The sequence below is a fragment of the Hyperolius riggenbachi genome, chromosome 1, assembly GCF_040937935.1.
Source record: "Hyperolius riggenbachi isolate aHypRig1 chromosome 1, aHypRig1.pri, whole genome shotgun sequence".
NCBI classification, from domain to species: Eukaryota; Metazoa; Chordata; class Amphibia; order Anura; family Hyperoliidae; genus Hyperolius; species Hyperolius riggenbachi.
In genome coordinates this window covers 442,037,301-442,052,033 of record NC_090646.1, presented here as the reverse complement: position 1 = coordinate 442,052,033, position 14,733 = coordinate 442,037,301, and the positions used below count along the sequence as shown (strand labels likewise).

Here is a 14,733-nt window from a genome sequence, read left to right as displayed (position 1 = left end):
CGCATAGCACATGGCATGTGTGTCACACACGCACCAGTGCTATACGCAGCAGCTGGGTGGGACGGAAATGCAGGAAGCAGGAGTATCTGGATAATTATGATGGCCGGACAGGTTAGAGATTTTAATGCACAAGCAAGGGGGTCACAGCGGCTGGGGGTTCCGTCACATTTGTTGCTTGTCCCAATATTGACTTCAACAGAGCCAACCTCCGACACGAGCTGCCGCGTTACCACCAGCATGTTGACTGCCCCACGAGGGAATCGAACATACTCGACCACTGCTACTCGGCCCTAAAAGACTCTTACAAAGCCGTCCCATGGGCAGCACTTGGATCCTCTGATCACTGCCTCGTCCACCTCATCCCCACCTACAGGAGGCGCTTGGAATCAGCTAAACCGGTCCACAAGTCCTCTAAAGTATGGTCAGAGGAGGCCAAGCTCCAACTTCAAGCCTGCTTTGACTGTACTGATTGGAAGGCCCTGGAATCACCGAACCTGAACGAGTGGGTGGACAATGTCACCTCGTACATCAGCTTCTGCGAGGACACCTGCGTTCCAACAAAATCTTACAAAGTCTACCCTAACGACAAGCCATGGTTCTGCAACAAGCTCCGCCGACTAAGGAAGTGCAAGGAAGTGGCGTACAAGTCGGACAACCAGGATGACTACAAAAGGGCATGGAACAACCTTAACCGTGAACTGAGGGTAGCCAAGAGGGAGTTCGCTGAGAGGATGAATCAAAACCTCTGCTCGCACAACTCATGATCTGTCTGGAAGGGACTAAAGGCTGCTACTAATTATAAGCTCTCCCCCCAACATGCGCCACCCAGCATTGAGCTAGCGGAGAAACTCAGCGAATTCTACTTTAGGTTTGAGGACCACGCGGCACCTGCAGGTCATCAGCTGCTACCCTCCTCCACCCTGGCCCCGGAGGAATGTGCCCTGAGCCTAAGCTCACCCCTTCCAGCTGTGTGAGACCGAGGTAATGCGCTACCTGGCAACACTGAATGCCAGGAAAGCCCCTGCTCCGGATGGCGTCTCTCCAGCCTGCTTAACCACTTGCCGACCGCACGCTTATACCGTGCGTCGGCAAAGTGGCAGCTGCAGGACCAGCGACGCAGTATTGCGTCGCCAGCTGCAGCCTAATTAATCAGGAAGCAGCCGCTCGTACGAGCGGCTGCTTCCTGTCAATTCACGGCGGGGGGCTCCGTGAATAGCCTGCGGGCCGCCGATGGCGGCTCGCAGGCTAAATGTAAACACAAGCGGAAATAATCCGCTTTGTTTACATATGTACGGCGCTGCTGCGCAGCAGCGCCGTAAGGCAGATCGGCGATCCCCGGCCAATCAGCGGCCGGGGATCGCCGCCATGTGACAAGGGACGTCCTGTCACTGGCTGCACAGGACGGATAGCGTCCTGTGCAGCCCAGATCTCCCGGGGGTGGCAGGTAGGAGAGGGAGGGGGAGGATTTCGCCGCGGAGGGGGGCTTTGAGGTGCCCCCCCCGCAAAATGCCAGCCAGGAGGAGCGATCAGACCCCCCCTGCACATCATCCCCCTAGTGGGGAAAAAAGGGGGGCGATCTGATCGCTCTGAGTGCCCTTTGATCTGTGCTGGGGGCTGCAGAGCCCACCCAGCACAGATCACCTAAAACAGCGCTGGTCCTTAAGGGGGGGTAAAGGGTGGGTCATCAAGTGGTTAAGGACCTCCTCACGACAACTAGCTCCCACCCTAACGGCCATCTTCAACAAGTCACTTCAGGAGGGCAGAGTCCCTGCATGCTTCAAGAGGTCCACCATCATCCCTGTCCCCAAAAAGCAGGGAGTCTCCGACCTGAACAATTACAGGCCTGTGGCACTAACATCTGTTATCATTAAGACCCTTGAAAGAGTGGCCCTCTCTCTCCTGAAACTCTCCACCATGCCTCTTCTGGACCCCCTTCAGTTTGTGTACAGGGCCAACAGGTCCACGGATGATGCCATAAATATCTGCCTGGAGTCTATCAGCGATCACCTGGACAGATCAAACTCGTATGCCAGAATCCTCCTCCTGGACTTCAGTTCAGCTTTTAACACCATATGCCCACGCTTACTTCAGGAGGATCTGGCAGCACTGAGGGTCCACTCAACTCTACGCCTCTGGATTATGGACTTCCTAACCAACAGGTCGCAAATAATCAAGCTGGGTGACATCTCCTCAAAACAAAGGACTACTAACACAGGCGCGCCGCAAGGCTGTGTCCTGTCGCCGATGCTGTTCTCCCTGTACACGAATGACTGTAGATCTACAGCAGACTCCGTAAAGGTCATCAAAATTTGCTGATGACACCACCATTGTCGGCCTTGTCACAAACGACGACGAGCAGGCCTATCGCCAGCAAGTTGACAGAATATGTCACTGGTGCAAGGAGAACAGATTGGTCCTCAACACGGCCAAAACTGTAGAGATGATCGTAGACTTTAGAAAGAATGCCCCCAAACCACTTCCAATCCACATTGACAGCACGGAGGTGGCAAGAGTTCCCTGTGTTCGCCTCTTGGGCACTACTATCTCCAATAACCTGAGCTGGAAGGCCAACACCAGCTCCACCCTGGTAAAAGCTCAAAAAAGGCTCTTCTTCCTTCGCCAGCTGAAGAAGTTCGGTATGGCCAAAGAGGTTCTGACAAGATTCTACACTGCCACCACTGAATCGGTCATCTGCTGATCTATTCTGGTCTGGTACGCTGGCTCCTCTGCCAGCGACAGATGCAAATTACAGAGGGTTATCAGAACAGCAGAGAAAATCATTGAGAAACCTCTCCCTCCACTCGACCTCCTCTACGCCACAAGACTGCGCTCTAGAGCCCTGCGGATCACAAGCGATCCATCTCACCCAGGCCACCGCTACTTTAACAGGCTTCCATCAGGCCGGAGGTTTCGGGTCATTGCCACCAAGACCGAAAGGCACAGGAACTCCTTCTTCCCCTCCGCTGTCAACCTCTTAAACTCCTCCTAAACTACAGCCACATACCCCCACTCCACCAGGGTCCCCCTGAACTGTAACTGAACTGTAACTGAAGGGACCTGAAGCTGGGAAACTATACTGTAGCTACTATGTCACCACCTCTTTTGGCTGTCTAGTGTACACGATCTGTCTTGCTGTCCAGTGTCCACGGTCTGTTAGTGTTACTATCTTATTGTGCTTTTATCTATTGTTTTATTGTAGTATTATCTATTGTCTTATTGTGCTTTTATCCACTGTCTTTCTTTGCTCTGAGTTTGTACGTGCCAAATCCAACTCCGGGCATGACCCAGTCATGCTTGGCGAAATAAATGATTCTGTTTCTGATATTGCACGCAATTACCACTACACACCTGATCAACCACGCCGGCCCGAGATTTTCCAGCTTGCTTACTCGATGCATTCAACCAATTTCAGGCCAAAATCAGATGAAGCCTCAATCAGGTATTTTTTGTTGCATCTTAGATTTTCATCCAATTCAATAAAATTATTGAGTCGGATTGTCGATTGGGCTGCAAAATCGCTAGATGTATAACCAGCTTATCTTATGCTGGGCATACATGGTTTGTTTATTCTTATCAATCGAGTCGCTGATGGCTCGATTGATAATATCCGACGTGTCCGCTCACCACGGCGGATCGATCCTGCGCTTGATCCCCGCGGGCGGACAATAGAAAAAAAACGAGCGGCAGATAAGAAGCGCCCGCGGGGGAAGAGCGGGAATCGATCCACGCGCCTGTGCGGATGAGCGGGGACGAGCCGGCATCGAGCCAGCGGCTCGATTCTGGCGCATAAACGCACCGTGGATGCCCAGCATAAGGGAGTAAATAAGTAGACTGGTTTCACAACTTTTTCACAAGTTATTTCAAAAGAACCTAACCGACTTACTATTTTGTGATAAGATAAAGGGTTTTGATTACCACTCACTCAAGCTAGTATAGCATATTACTAACAGCTAAACCTCCCCAAGCCTGTACTTGGAAACAATTAACCCCATCATTAGAAGTTGTTGTAGCTAGGATTAGCAATACACAATGGTGGTGGAGCGGGTTCTTGAATCAGTCGCTAACAAAATGGTGAAATGTGAAAATATGTGGTTACCTTAGACTATAATAACTAAAGATTCAGATTTACGGCTTATATAGCTATTAAGTCTAAACATTTTTGAAAAATGCAATTCCGTATTTGATCCACAATATCACAAAGCTCAGTCCCCATTATTTGTACTTAAGGTGCCCATTAACCTCTTGAGGACTGCAGTGCTAAACCCCCCTAGTGACCAGGCCATTTTTAGTAAAATTGGCCACTGCAGCTTTAAGACCAAGCTGCAGGGCCGCACAACACAGAACGCAAGTGATTTCCCCCCCCCTTTTCTCCCCACCAACAGAGCTCTCTGTTGGTGGAGTCTGATCGCTCCCCCCATGTTTATTTTTTTTTAATAAATATTATTGTTTTTTTTTTTTTTAAAAACGCTGTTTCTTTAATTTTCTTCCCTCCCTCCCTCCCCACAGCCAGCCAATTACGGCGATCGGCTGTCATAGGCTTCTGCCTATGAGAGCCGATCGCTCTCTTGTCCCCCAGGGGTACAGCCGTGTGACACGGCTGTCCCCAGTACAGCGCTGCTGCCGATCACAGCGCTGTACATGCAAATAAACGGCTATCGCGCCGTCTAACAGTCTTCCGAGCGGCAATAGCCACTCTGAGACTGAAGGTGGGGCGGAGCTCCGCCTTCCAAGCAGGAGATGTGCACACAGCCTGCGTGCAATCTCCTGCATTAGCTGGCCCCAGGACTTTACGCCATTCGGCGGTAGGCGGTCCTGGGGCTGCCGCCGCGGCCACGCCCATCGGCGTGACGCGGTCGGCAAGAGGTTAATGGTACCATTTTTCACTAAATGTGATCTTTCGATGTGATTTGAATGATCGTAACTAATCTGAAGACAACTATCGATTGAAACATTTACTGAGCGATTCTTTCTTCAAATTTAATAAAAAACAACTTTCTGATCGATTTTATCCTGTTTAGCAATCGACCAAAGAGTCGTTCCTTATCGATTGCCTTCATAAATGGCACATTTTCTATACAATACGATCGTAAAAAAAAATCGCTTAGAAAGATCGCATTTGGCGAAAAAAATTGTACCAATAATGGGCACCTTTACAAAGAGAGAGAAGGAGGCCGGCACTGCTGATAGCTGCTTTAATCAAAGTTGTGCTGATGCATAACCTAGAAAATACAAGCTGTGTACATATTGAAAGTTCCACTAGTGCCCAGCACCCACCCGCCACCTGACACTAGACACATCCTGGTACGTGGAACTTTCAATATGTACACAGCTTGTATTTTCTAGGTTATGCATCAGCACAACTTTAACTAAAGCAGCTATCAGCAGTGCCGGCCTCCTTATCCCTCTAAGGTGCCCATTATTGGCACAATTTTTTCATCAAATGCGATCTTTCTATGCAATTTTTACGATCATATTGTATAGAAAATTTGCCGTTCACCAGTGCCAGCCTCCTTCTCTGTAATAATAGATAGTCTGCCATAGCCTGAACATGCTGCGATACACTGCCGAAGTACCAGGTTGTCTGTACCGCCTCCCTGCTATAGCCGCAGCACGTATCACTGTAGTACCAGCAGCTGCTTTTTCCTTTTGTTTGATGCCCTTTATTTTTACTCTTATGCTCATTCACAGCATATAATAATTGCAATTAAATGCATTTAAATAGTGGTGAAAACCTCTGCAGCACTGTACAAAATCCACAATCATGTCAGCAACTGTCCCCTCAGAGGCATGCAAAATCTATTCTACTATAGCCATAACTGAACGTCCCCGTTGGGGCCCTTTCACACCACTTCTGTTCTAATTCTGCTATAGTTCTTCTGAATAATTCTGCATGCCAACTCACTTTCACACTTCTGTGTAGTAATGGATTGTGTTTTCCCAATCTGCTACATGCAGGCATTGTATTAAAGTCTAAGTCCAGTCTCCACTGCTGTTCACTCATAATGCGCGTGTTATGGAACATGCACAATGTCAGTCCAGCCTTGGGCTGGCTTCACACTGCAGATTGGCGGCAGTGGTGCGTTGCAGCCTGGGGACCGCACAAAACAGGCCTTCAGGGATTACCGCGTTAGAACACGATACTCACCATCTGGCATCCAGCCAAGCAGGAAGTGATGCTTCTTTCCTGTTGGGCAAAGGATGATGTGCATGGAAGCGTATGGCTAAAATACACTTCCGCACATGTGCGACGCTAGAAACTGCAGGGGGTGGGGGGGTTGTTAAATACACACGTGTTACTATAGACCAGTGATGGCTAACCTTGGCACTCCAGCTGTGGTGGAACTACAAGTCCCATGAGCCATTGCAATACTCTGACAGCTCTAAGTATAACTCAGGGAGGCAGAGGCATTATGGGATTTGTAGTTTTGTCACAGCTGGAGTGCCAAGGTTAGCCATCACTGCCATAGATTTACATGACTTCCGCTCCGACACAGATCGCCATTGGTAATGTAGGTATGACTGCGCGTTAGAAAGACCACATCCGGTGCCGCCAACCGTAACATGGGGATTGTGAACTACCCCATAGACTTTCATTAGGCTGCGGTGGGGTAAATTTACTGCACCGCCCCAGTGTGAAAGGGCCCTTAACCACTTGAGGACTGCAGGGCTAAACCCCCCTAGTGACAAGGCCATTTTTAGCAAAATTGGCCACTGCAGCTTTAAGGCCAAGCTGCAGGGCCGCACAACTCAGCACACAAGTGATTCCCCCCCCCCCTTTTCTCCCCACCAACAGAGCTCTCTGTTGGTGGGGTCTGATCGCTCCCTCCATGTTTATTTTTTTTTTAATATTATTGTTTGTTGTTTTTTTTTTTAAAACCCATTTTTTTAAATTTCTTCCCTCCCTCCCTCCCCACAGCCAGCCAATTATGGCGATCGGCTGTCATAGGCTTCTGCCTATGAGAGCCGATCGCTCTCTTGTCCCCCATGGGGACAGCCGTGTCACACGGCTGTCCCCAGTGCAGCGCTGCTGCTCATCGCAGCACCTAGTAAATAGCCGGCGTGATCGCCGTCTAACAGTCTCCCGAGCAGCAATAGCCGCTCGGAGACTGAAGGCGGGGCAGAGCTCCGCCCTCCGAGCATGAGATGCGTTCGCACCATGCGCGCAATCTCATGCAAATTACAGCCCCAGGACTTTACGCCAATTGGCATTAGGCGGTCCTGGGGCTGCCGCAGCGGCCACGCCCATTGGCGTGGCGCGGGCGGCAGAAGGTTAAAGGGAACCTAAACTGGGAAGGATATGGATTTTTCCTTTTAAAATAACACCAGTTGCCTGACTCTCCTGCTGATCCTGTTTCTCTAATACTTTTAGCCACAGCCCCTCAACAAGCATGCAGATCAGGTGCTCTGACTGAAGTCAGACTGGATTAGCTGCATGCTTGTTTCAGGTCTGTGATTCAGCCACCACTGCAGCCATAGAGATCAGCAGGACTGCCAGGCAAATTGTATTGTTTAAAAAGGAAACATCCATCTGCCTCTCAGTTTAGGTTCCCTTTAAGGTAATTTTTGGGGTACCAATGAACCTATAAGTCTGTATTTGGAATGTGAGGAGAAACCAGAGTGGCCCAGTGGAAACCCATGCAAACATGGGAACAACATACAAACGCCATGCATATAGTGTCCTGGCTGAGATTTGAACCTGGGGCTCTGGCAAGGCAAGTGTGCTGTGCACTACCCCACTCACGTGTACTTTGGCTGCATTTTCCCTGTACATAGTTCTGAGTCCCTGAAGATGGGGAAGACAGTTTGCTGCATTTTTTAGACACCATTTCCTATTCAGTGCATTTCTGCTGACTCATATGTTTATGGGCATACATAACATGCTCAGGTTGCAAAGTTTACATGTGAATGTAACCAGACTGCAAAAAGGAAAAGCTCCATCCCCTGTAGTGAATCCGATACCAAACAAAGATGGACTTTCAAGGAGAGTAAAGTAATCATGCGGTAATCACATCAATTAACTACATCTCCAAACATGCAATGGGCCGGGGGCATGCAATATCACCACAAAGATAGAGGCTTGCATATATACGGAGGGTTATGGAGCAGCCCCCCATAAATAGGTGAATGCTCACTACCCCCCAAAATCCCACACCATTTAGGAACCTTCCCTCTGGGGATGTTTGATAGGTTTGCTGACCTTAGGAGCACCCAGGTGCTCAGTTTACTCTTTAAGCCTACCAGATCAGTCAAAAACAATCTTATCAGTCTGCCGAAAGCTTGTACACGTCCTATTGTCGGCAAACGACCGCCCCGCGGGAGGGTCTGACGGACCCGTCGTTTGCTAAAATACGGCCTGTGTAAGCGTCTTAAATATGCAAGTTACCGGACTGCCATGTTCATGTCACGGTCTAGAAAATCAATAGCGAGTATTTTGCCCATCTCTGGATTAAAACAGCTGGGGCTAAATAAACAGGATAAGCTTGACAAATGTGTCTTTTTTTTTAATCTTTAAAGCTAGCCCTACACACATCCTTTTTTACCAGCAGATTCGAATCCCCTGTTGATCTATGATGCATCAAGTCACAGCGATCATTTTGCGGCAAAAAAAAAAATCACTATCAGACGGTAAACCGCCACCAAACCGATGCAGTGGGGGAGCGGTGGTAGATTGACAGCCCAGAACGTGGCACTGTATCGAACAGTGCAATGATGCAGCTTGATAGTTGTTCAATAGATTTCATGGTGAAATCTATTGAAAATCTGTGTTTGTATGGAGGGATTCGATCCCTTTCTGGTCAGATTCAGATCAGAGAGGGATTGATTTGCTTGTCACATTGGGTGGCAAACTAAAAGTGTATGGCCACCTCAAGTTAACCTATCCGTTATAAGATTGAATTCAGATGTCCCAATAGCTCCCTCACTGCATGCATGTTCTGGATAAATACAGAGGGATAAGGATGACAATTCCAGAGGTGTGTTCTTTAGGCCCCATTCACACTTAGGATCACAAAACCCTAGTAAAATCACTAGCATTTTGCAGAGGGGTGGGTTTTTTTTGCGTTTTTTTCCTGGACAGTTCCGCAATTTGTGAGCAATCGCAATTCTTTAACATTTGAACTCCAAAATCGTGGTAAAGTGCTGCATGCACCGCATTTTTTCGTTTTTCGTGAGTCGCTGGCGATCACTGCCATATACTTTAAAATACACTAGTGCTTTTTGAAGCAATAGTGATCACCGGCGATTCAGAAAACACCCGTTATCGACCCAGTGTTAATGGGCCCTAAAAGTGTTTTGGTGAAACAATAACTAAGAATAACCAAAAAGAGGCTCTGAACAATCATACACCTAACGATTTTCCCGCCGATATACAGCCGTTTCGATCACAGTGATCGGATCGGCTGTGAAATCACCGCGCACACCGCTGACAGAACGATCGATTTCCGTCCGAAATCAATCGTTCCCATCGATTCCCGTCGACCCATCCGTGCGGAAGATTTTTCTCAGTCGCCGGCGGGTCGGGAGTGCGTCGTTAGCGGCGTTCGAATGCCCGACGACCGACACAATACAGCGGTAACACATTACCTGCTCCAGCCGGCGCGACTCCCCTGGTCTTCTTCTCCTCTTCGGGCTCCAGAGTTACACAGAACTTCCTGTCCTGGCAGGAAGTTTAAACAGTAGAGCGTCCTCTACTGTTTAAACTTCCCCTGGACAGGAAGTTCAGTAGCCGGAGCGGAGAAGAAGACCAGGGGACTCGCGCCGGCCGGAACAGGTAATGTATGCAGGGGGGGAGTGGCAGCTCCACAGATTGTGATCGGTTTCAGGCTGAAATTGATTCACAATCTGTTTGCAGTAAAGGTGGCCATACGATCCCTCTCTGATCAGATTCGATCAGAGAGGGATCTATCTGTTGGTCGAATCTGATGGCAAATCGACCAGTGTATGGCCAGAATACAAACTCCTCACTGCCAGTGTGCACTTCACTAAATTATTCATTAGTAGCCTGCAATCGGTGTTTGCTGATGTTATCAGCCCAAAAGCAAAAGTCAATTTACCAGTGTTGAAGCAGTGGGGACAGTTTCAAAACAGGTTAAAGAGGTTATGCAAGCAGACATCAGCACAGACTACGGCTATTTTATTAGTTTCTTATTAAGGTGGCAAAACACACAGATTGCCACCTAATGTGGGAAAAACAATCGACTCCTTTCTGATCTAAATCTGATCAAAGAGGGAATTGTTCCTACCACACACAGGCCATCGATTTTCAACAGATTTCAGCAATGAAATCTATTGGAAATTGATTGCCATGGGTAGTCTTGATCGATCTTGATGTGATTGATCATTTTGATGGATTTACTGTAACCCCCCCCCCCCCCCCCCAAAAAAAGAGATTAAGATCGATGTGACATATAGTGCAATAGATTCCCGGCTGATTCGATCAGAGTGATCAAGTCTGCTGGAAATTTTTAAACAGGAAAACGGATGTGTTTATGGCCAGCTTTAGTCAAGGGACCTTGATACCATCCCAGAACATCCAGGGCATCTCTGGGTACCAACAGATGTGCAACTGTGGCACAAAGTGGGCATGGTCATGACAGTGGGAATGGCTAAACAATATATATGAAAACTTGCAGCTACTCACTCTGATTTAACCCCTCCCCCCATTACCTTTGATATCTTCAACTGAAACACATGCTACGCCAGCAATTTGGTAACACGCCCATTCAAATTATGGCTCACCGCTTATTGCAATTAATACCCAATGGTCCTGTGAAACACTTTATTGGGGATTTATATAAAGATATGATAAATGATAAAGCAATAGAGTGTACAGAACCTGCAAGGGCCAAGTGGATAGGTGAAGAACTAGTCATAGAAGACGAGGATTGGGAAGACGCTCTGGAATCAGTGTGCAATGTATCAGTTAAAGAGAAACTCCGACCAAGAATTGAACTTTATCCCAATCAGTAGCTGATACCCACTTTTACATGAAAAATATAATGATTTTCACAAACAGACCATCAGGGGGCGCTGTATGACTGATTTTGTGCTGAAACCCCTCCCACAAGAGGCTCTGGTACCGTAAGGTACTCTGGGCAAACTGCCACAATGTAACAATGACACACACAGGAAATGGCTGTTTATAGCTGTCTGTTAAAGCCAGAACAGCTACATAATCTGCCCACAGTAACAATGTCACCATGTAATACATGTCAGAATGTGAATCTGGGAGAGGAAAGATTTTACAATGAGCAAACTCTGACTAAATCATGTATACATAATTATTGTAAAAATTAAGCACCTTTTTATATTAAATTATTTTCACTGGAGTTCCTCTTTAACAATAAAGACCGTGACACCCAACTTTATATTCTTAAACAGGTATACATGGTCCCAACTAGGGTAGCCAAATTCAAACTAGGATCAAGTGGAAATTGCCCCAAATGAGGAATACATCCCCATCTATCACCTAAATTGGCAATGTCCTCCAGTAGCTGCTTTTTGGACCCAAGTGGTGAGATTTCTACATGATAAGATGGGAAGCCCAGTAAGTATTGACCCTCTCAATTGTGTTCTAGGAGTTATAGCAGACGAGGTGTTACACTCCAGTACTAAGAAATTTATTCATGAAACTGCATTTGCAGCCAGACAAAAGGTGGCGCTGGAGTGGCCCTCTTCCACTCCCCCTACATTAAGCCAGATGGAGTAAAAGACTCCACACCAGTCTCGCATATGAAAAACTAGTTTCCACTTATAGACAGCAAATTCATCAATTCCATTCAATTTGGGTTATATGGCGACAGAGCGCCTGAAGTGCTGTTTTAGCTGAAATTTTACATCTTTTGATGTGGAAATAATACACTTAATAAACATGCGTATATACATTTGACAGGGGCACTGGCGCAGTGTGCAACTATCCTTAGTACATTAAAGGTTATATAATATATAGGGTCCTAAGGACAGCCCTGCACAGTACAGAGATATAAAGGTTTGCTGAAGTAGCAACTGGCAATGTGTCAATATTATTATTTAAGTATTTATATAGTGCCGACATATTACGCAGCGATGTACAGAGTATATTGTCTTGTCACTAACTGTCCCTCAGAGGAGCTCACAATCTAATCCCTACATAGTCAAATGTCTATGTATGTATAGTGTAGTGCACTTATCATAATCTAGGGCCAATTTTAGGGGGAAGACAATTAACGTATCTGTATGTTTTTTGGGATGTGGGAGAAAAACGAAATGCCCGGAGGAAACCCACGTCGACACAGGGAGACCATACACACTTCTTGCAGATGTTGACCTGGCTGAAATTCGAACCGGGGACCCATCGCTGTAAGGCGAGAGTGCTAACCACTAAGCCACAACTTTGACATGTTTCCCCCCTGAAGGGCCTCGTCTCACTGCTGTGAGTATTGCACAGGATCTGCGGTGGTTGATAACACTGCCCCTCGGACTTATCTACTCACACCACTTGTATTACGCTTTCAGTGTCCCACCTGTGTGCTGGATAGCTACACGCCTCCCTGAGACGTTCACACGGGGAGGTGGGGGATCAGCAAGGACCCCAGCACACCGGTGTGGATCACACTAGTACCTCCCACATAACCCAGTTGGGGAGGTTTTTATTTTAATATTGATACATTGTCTGTTGCTACTTGAGCGAAGATTTATATCTCTGTACTGCACAGGGCTGTCCCTAGGACCCTCTATATTATATGTCTTTCCCCTCAGTACAATATTCGGAAGTTGTTTGTTATACATAAAATTACTCTTTCAGCTATTACACTGCAGAGGATGCTCATTACTCTACTTTGTATGTTCCTAATTGTTCTACCTGTATTGCTGTACAGCTAACTTATTGCATTAATCAGTGTCGTATTGTATTCATGGATACTGTTGCACCTTGACATTGAAATGTCAATCCTCTGTATTTTTATGGCCTTTTCTACACAATAAACATCCTGTTTGTATAAAAATACAAAAAAAACCCCAAATGAATATATAAGTTATCTCCCCCTCCCACCACTTGCAACAATGTGGAAAAAGCCCCTTATCAAAGAACAAAAAAAACAGGCCCCAAGTACAACAAAGACAGGCTAAGAAATGTTATTTACAAAAGAAAAAAAAAGTGCATGCACTGTTTACTGCAATGAGCACATAGAATAGTAGATTACTTAACAGATATGTCCTCCAAACAAAATAATTAGGCATCATGAATCATCGCCAACAATATAATTAGGCAGCCTATTCTTCAAAACAAAATCAGGGAGCAAATCGCACAAAAAATCATTAGGCACAATGTATCCTCCAAACAACTTAAAGCGGCACTACAGCGAAAAACTGTAAAATTTAAAATATGTATAAACATATACAAATAAGAAGTACATTTTTTCCAGAGTAAAATGAGCCATAAATTACTTTTCTCCTATGTTGCTGTCACTTACAGTAGGTTGTAGAAATCTGACAGAAGTGACAGGTTTAAACAGAAGAAAATACACCTTCTGGCGTGGCCCAAACAGAGTCCTGACCTCAACCCAATTGAGATGCTGTGGCATGACCTCAAGAAAGTGATTTACACTAGACATCCCAAGAATACTGCTGAACTGAAACAGTTCTGTAAAGAGGAATGGTCAAAATTACTTTTGACCGTTGTGGACGTCTGATCTGCAACTACAGGAAGCATTTGGCTGAAGTTATTGCTGCCAAAGGAAGTTCAACCAGTTATTAAATCTAAGGGTTCACATACGTTTTGCACCTGCACTGTGAATGTTTACATGGTGCGTTTAATAAAAACATGGAAACATTTAATTTTTTGTGTGGTATTAGTTTAAGCAGACTGTGATTGTCTATTTTTGTGACTTAGATGAAGATCAGATGACATTTTATGACCAATTTGTGCAGAAATCCATATAATTCCAACAGGTTCACATACTTTTTATTGCTACTGTATGTGATCATGCATCAGGCCAGGTTCCTTGTAATGAAACCAACTACAAATTATACTAAGCCATGTGATTAAGTAACACTCAGAAATCATGGTAAAAATTGTTCAAAGTGCCATAAATCAATTGATAGTAACAACGCAAGGATATTATAATGACCCTATTATGAATGAACCTTTATTCCTTCAAAAAAGTCAATACTCACTAGTTAACTTTCAGCACATTTCACAGGCCTAACATGCTTCATCAGGCAAAGGTACAATACAAAGGGAGTATCTCAAATGTGTTTAGGAGTGAGCTTGGTGCTTTCATGAAGAGATACTCCCTGTGTATTGTTCTTAGGCCTATGAAATGCATTGCAAATTAACTATTGAGTATCAAACATTTTTGAATAAAACTGTATGTAAGAATTTAAAATAGAAAAAAACGAGAGCCCAATATGGTGTAGTATGTTAAAGACAATTGGTAAGTGGTTTAGTGAGAGAATTTATACTCACAAACATGGGTTACCATTCAGGCAACCACTCAATAGGCAGGTGAGGAGATTAGACCTGTCCTCACTCAGGATTAAGAAGTCGCTCTCTGTAGTAAAGAAACAAGAAAGGGGGTAGCACTCCCCTTCATTTGTATGTAGAACAGAGGCGCCAGCAGGATAAATGTCAATAAAATTTTAAAAAATTGCTTGGAGGAAGTGGTGGGCTTGCCTCCCAAAAGCAGACACGAGATCCTGTCTTTATATAAATCAATACATTTATTATACGGTACCCAAAAAACAGTGCAATGCGTT

General features: G+C 45.9%; 1 protein-coding gene across 1 annotated transcript in view; it reads right to left on the bottom strand.

Moving 5' to 3' along the window:
* Positions 1 to 14,733, bottom strand: part of IPO4 (importin 4) — a 150,385-nt gene that overhangs the window by 27,367 nt on the left and 108,285 nt on the right. The window lies entirely within an intron of this gene.